This window comes from Grus americana, chromosome 17, assembly GCF_028858705.1.
Source record: "Grus americana isolate bGruAme1 chromosome 17, bGruAme1.mat, whole genome shotgun sequence".
Classification (NCBI taxonomy): domain Eukaryota; kingdom Metazoa; phylum Chordata; class Aves; order Gruiformes; family Gruidae; genus Grus; species Grus americana.
The window spans coordinates 654,437-660,436 of record NC_072868.1 but is presented as its reverse complement, the minus strand read 5'-3'; positions in this window follow the sequence as shown (position 1 = coordinate 660,436).

Sequence of the window (6,000 nt, the reverse complement as noted above, 5' to 3'; positions counted from 1 at the left end):
CCCTTACTGAAGCCATGTTGGCTGTCACCAATCACCTCCTCATTTTCCAAGTGCCTGAGCACAGTTTCTAGGAGGATCTGCTCCATGATCTTGCTGGGCACAGAGGTGAGATTGACTGGCCTGTAGTTCCCCAGGTCTCCCTTTTTTCCCTTCTTAAAAATGGGGGTTATGTTTCCCCTTTTCCAATCAGTGGGAACTTCACCGGACTGCCACGACTTCTCAGATATGATGGAGAGTGGCTTAGCAACTTCATCCGCCAGTTCCCTTAGGACCCATGGAGGCATCTCATCAGGTCCCATGGACTTGTGCACCTTCAGGTTCCTTAGACGGTCTCAAACTTGATCTTCTACAATGGACGGTTCTTTATTCTCCCAGTCCCTGCCTTTGCCTTCTGCCACTTGGGTGGTGTGGCTTGAGCACTTGCTGGTGAAGACTGAGGAAAAATGTCATTGAGCACCTCAGCCTTCTCCATATCCTGGGTAACCAGGTCTCCCATTTCATTCTGAAGAGGGCCCACATTTTTCCTAGTCTTCCTTTTATCACTGAGATACCTATAGAAGCTTTTCTTGTTGTCCTTGACATCCCTGGCCAGATTTAATTCTATCAGGGCTTTGGCTTTCCTAACCTGATCCCTGGCTGCTCAGACAGTTTCTCTGTATTCCTACCTGCCCTTGCTTCCAGCCTATGTAGGCTTCCTTTTTGTGGTTGAGTTTGTCCAGGAGCTCCTTGTTCATCCATGCAGGCACCCTGGCGTTTTTGCCTGACTTCCTCTTTGTTGGGATGCATCACTCCTGAGCTTGGAGGAGGTGATCCTTGAATACTAACCAACTTTCTTGGGCCCCTCTTCCTTGTAGGGCTTTGTCCCATGGCACTGTACCTAGCAGGTCCCCAAAGAGGCCAAACTTGACTCTCCTGAAGTCACAGAATCACAGAATGGTAGGAGTTGGAAGGGACCTCTGGAGATCATCTAGTCCAGCCCCCTGCCAAAGCAGGGTCACCCAGAGCAGGTCGCACAGGATCATGTCCAGGCAGGTTTGGAATCTCTCCAGAGAAGGAGACTCCACAACCTCTCTGGGCAGCCTGTCCCAGTGCTCGGTCACCCTCAGAGGGAAGAAGTTTTTCCTCATGTTCAGATGGAACTTCCCATGTTCCAGTTTGTGCCCGTTGCCCCTTGTCCTGTCACTGGGCACCACTGAGAAGAGTCTGGCCTCTTCCTCTAGACACCCACCCTTCAGATATTTATAAGCGTTGATCAGATCCCCTCTCAGGCTTCTCCAGACTAACCAGCCCCAGCTCTCTCAGCCTTTCCTCATACGAGAGATGCTCTAGGCCCCTCACCATCCTTGCAGCCCTCTGATGGACTCTCTCCAGTAGTTCCCTGTCTGTCTTGAACTGGGGAGCCCAGCACTGGACACACAACTCCAGATGTGGCCTCACCAGGGCAGAACAGAGGGGGAGGAGAACCTCCCTCTACCTGCTGGCCACGCTCTTCTCAATGCACCCCAGGACACCATTGGCCTTCTTGGCCATGAGGGCACACTGCTGGTCATGGAGAGCTGCTTGTCCACCAGGACTGCCAGGTCCTTCTCTGCAGCGCTGCTTCCCAGCAGGTCACCCCCACCCTGTACTGGTGCCTGGGGTTATTCCTCCCTGGGTGCAGGACCCTACACTTGCCCTTGTTGAACTTCAGTTGGTTCCTCTCCACCCAATTCTCCAGCCTGTCCAGATCTCGCTGAATGTCAGTGCAGCCTTCCGGTGTGTCAGCCACTCCTCCCAGTTCTGTATCGTCAGTGAACTTGCTGAGGGCACGCTCTGTCCCCTGTCCAGGTCAGTGATGAATATGCTGAACAAGACCGGACCCAGCACTGACCCTTGGGGCACACCAGTAGCTACAGGCCTCCAATGAGACTCTGCACCGCTGATCACAACCCTCTGGGCTCTGCCATTCAGCCCGTTCTCAACCCACCTCACTGTCCACGCACCTGACCCACACTGCCTAAGCTTGCTTATGAGGATGTTATGGGAGGCGGTGTCAAAAGCCTTGCTGAAGTTGAGGTAGACAACATCTACTGCTCTCCCCTCATCCACCCAGCCAGTCCTGCCATCATAGAAGGCTATCAGATTAGTCAGGCATGATTTCCCCTTGGTGAATCCCTGTTGACCACTCCCAATAACCTTCTTTTCCTCCACATACTTATTGATGACCCCCAGAATGAGCTGTTCCATTACCTTTCCAGGTGGCAAGGCTGGCTGGCCTGTAGTTTTCCGAATCCTCCTTCTCGCCCTTTTTGAAGACATTGGCTTTCCTCCATCCTCAGGCACCTCTCCTGTTCTCCAGGACCTTTCACAGATGATGGACAGTGGCTTAGCAATAACATCTGCCAGCTCCCTGAGCACTTGTGGGTGCATCCCATCAGGGCCCATGGATTTGTGGGTGTCAAGTTTGCCTAGATGTTCTCTAACCTGATCCTCCTCAACCAAGGGAAGGTCTTCCTTTCACAAGACTTTCTCTCCTACCTCCAGGGTCTGGGATTCCTGAGGGCCGGCCTTAGCAGTAAAGACTGAAGCAAAGGCAGCATTCAGTAACTCCACCTTCTCTGTATCCTCTGTCACCAGGGCACCCACCTCATTCAGCAGTGGGCCCACAACTTCCCTAGTCTTCCTTTTGCTGCTGATGTATTTGAAAAGGCCCTTCATGTTGTCCTTGACATCCCTTGCCAGTTTTAATTCCGAGTGGCCTTTAGCCTTCCTTCTTGCATCCCGACATTCTCTGACTACATTCCTATATCCCTCCCAAGTGGCCAGTCCCTTTTCCCACATCCTGTAAACTTCCTTCTTCCTTTGGAGTTTCTTCAGGAGCTCCTTGCTCATCCATGCAGGACTCCTGCCTCCTTTGCTTGATTTCCTATTCTTCGGGATGCACTGATCTTGAGCTAGGAGGAAGTGGTGCTTGAATATTGACCAGGTCTCAGCCCCCTTACCTTCTAGAGCCCTAACCCATGGGATTCTGCCAAGCAGGTCTTTGAAGAGGCCAAAGTGAGTGAGTTGTAATCCTACTTACTGCCTTGCTCCTTCTACGCAGGATCCTGAATTCCACCATCTCATAGTCACTGCAGCCAAGACTGCCCCCAACCTCCTCAACCAATCTTTCTTTGTTCGTTAGTACGAGGTCCAGCAGCACCCCTCTCCTCGTGGGCTCCTCCACCACCTGCATCAAAAAGTTGTCATCAGTGCTCTGCAGGAACCTCCTGGACTGTGCGTGCCTGGCCATGCTGCCTTTCCAGCAAATATCAGGGTGGTTGATGTCCCCAGTGAGGACCAGGGCCTGTGATCGTGAGGCTACTTCCAGCTGTCTGTAGCAGGCCTCATCAACTTCCTCATCCTGATCAGGTGGCCTGTAGTAAACACCCACAACGGTGTCACCCATATTAGCCTGCCCCTTAATCCTTACCCACAAGCTCTCAATTTGTTCTTCATCCACCCCTGTGTGGAACTCGATACAGTCCAGTTGCTCTCTCACATAAAGAGCAACTCCACCACCTCACCTTGCTGGCCTGTCTTTCCTAAAAATTATGTAACTATCCATGACAGCATTCCAGTCATGCGAGCTACCCCACCATGTCTCTGTAACTGCAATGAGATCGTGGCCCTGTGACCGCACACAGACCTCTAGTTCTTCCTGTTTGTTCCCCATGCTGCGTGCATTGGTGTGCAGGCATTTCAGAGAAGTAATCGAGCATGCAGGTCTCCCTGGAGGAGTGCAAGAGGGTCCACCATGGCCATACACACCCTTGAGGTGGTTGGCTTTCTGCTTCTCCTCTTGGGAGGCAGCTAAGGAACATTTGTCACTGCTCTGGTTGGCCTGGCTTATTCCCCAGTTGGATGCAATGGCATGAGCATTGCCACGTTGGACCCCAGCCTCTGAGTCCTTCAGTTTAAAGCCCGCTTCACCAATTGTTCAGCCTGCTGCCAAGGATTCCCTTGCTTTTTCTAGACAGGTGGATCCCATCCCTCCCTAACAGGTTATAGTCATCAAATAATGTCCTGTTGTCATAAAAGCCAAAACCCTTGGCACCAGCCACGTAGCCAGGAGTTGATATGCATTATATGTCTATGTCTGGCTGCACCCTTTCCTCCAACTGGTAGAATGGAGGAAAAGATCACTTGGGCACCAATGTTTTTCACTTGCACCCCCAGGGCTTTATAGTCGTCCTTGATTCTGCCTAGGTTCCAGCTTGTGGTGTCATTCCTGCCCACATGAAAGTGTAGCAGTGGATAGTAGACCCCCAGAAGAACATCCGCTTTATTTAGACTTCTTATTGCAACTTCATCACTGCCTACATGAAAAAGGAATAATGGATAATAATCCAAGGCAGCAGATGAAGAGGCGGGTCTGGTCAGCATATTGGGCCTTCTCCTCCCCTGTGAAGGGAGATAAAGCGAGAGCTGTGCGCACAAGCAAAGCAAAGAAGGGATTTTTTCACCACTTCCCATCGGCCAGTGGACGTCCAGCCGCTTCCTGGAAAGCAGGGACCAGAGCATGTCATGAGTCCTTGTGGAGATGAACACCACAACCATACATGTCCCCTTGTACTCTGATGGCATTAGGGTACGCTCTGCACCTGTGTCCCCCACAGCCCTGTACTCCATGGATCCGATGTGCTTGGCCATTGAACCCACACAGCGCAGTAACTCTGGTCATCCCTTTCCCCCACCCAGCCAGGGTCAGGGACCTTCTGCTCCTGGTCAGTGAATTCACTGTTGGACTCCTGTGGTTTCAGACCAGAAGTCCCTTGTATTGGGTTTGTGTGGCAAGGTTTTGGTAGTGGGGGGACTACAGGGGTGGCTTCTGTGAGAAGCTGCTAGAAGCTTCCCCTGTGTCTGATAGAGCCAATGCCAGCCAGCTCCAAGATGGACCCGCCGCTGGCCAAGGCCGAGCCAATCAGCGCCTCTGTGATAACATATTTAAGAAGGGAAAAAACAAGTTAGAGGGAGCTTTTGCAGCCAGAGGGAGGAGTGAGAAGATGTGAGAAACTCTGCAGACACCAAGGGCAGTGCAGATGGAGGGGCAGGAGGTGCTCCAGGCGCCGGAGCAGAGATCCCCCTGCAGCCTGTGGTGAAGACCATGGTGAAGCAGGCTGTCCCCCTGCAGCCCATGGAGGAAGGATGAGGGGGTGTAGAGATTCCACCTGCAGCCCATGGAGGACCCCACGCCGGAGCAGGTGGAGGCACCTGAAGGAGGCTGTGGCCCATGGGAAGCCCACGCTGGAGCAAGCTCCTGGCCGGACCTGTAGCCCCGTGGAAAGAGGAGTCCACGCCACAGCAGGTTTGCTGGCAGGACTTGTGACCCCGTGGGGGACCCACGCTGGAGCAGTTGGTGAAGGACTGTTTCCCGTGGGAGGGAACCCACGCTGGAGCAGGGGCAGAGTGTGAGGAGTCCTCCCCTGAGGAGGAAGAAGCAGCAGAAACATGTGATGAACTGACCACAACCCCCATTCCCCGTCCCCCTGTGCCACTGAGGGGGGAGGAGGTTGAAACCGGGAGTGAAGTTAAGCCCAGGAAGATGGGAGAGGTGGGGGGAGGTGTTTTAAGATTTGATTTTATTTCTCATTCCTCTACTCTGTTTTGCTTGTGACGACAACTAGTGAGTGATCTCTCCCTGTCCTTATCTCAACCCATGAGCCTCTCATTATACCTTTTGTCCCCTGTCCAGTGAAGAAGGGGGAGTGATAGAGTGGCTCTGGTGGGCACTTGGCCTCCAGCCAGGGTCAACCCACCACATCCCTTCACCAAGATATGGAGGACAGTTGGTCTCTGCCCTTCTTCTGCATCCGTAATGATGATGTCATCGATGTACTGCAGACGTTCAGGGGCATCACCCTGTTCCAGTGCAGTCTGGATAAGTCCATGACAAATGGTGGGACTGAGCTTCCACCCTTGGGACGGTTGGTTCCAGGTGTATTGGACGCTCCTCCACATGGAAACAAACTGGGGCCTACA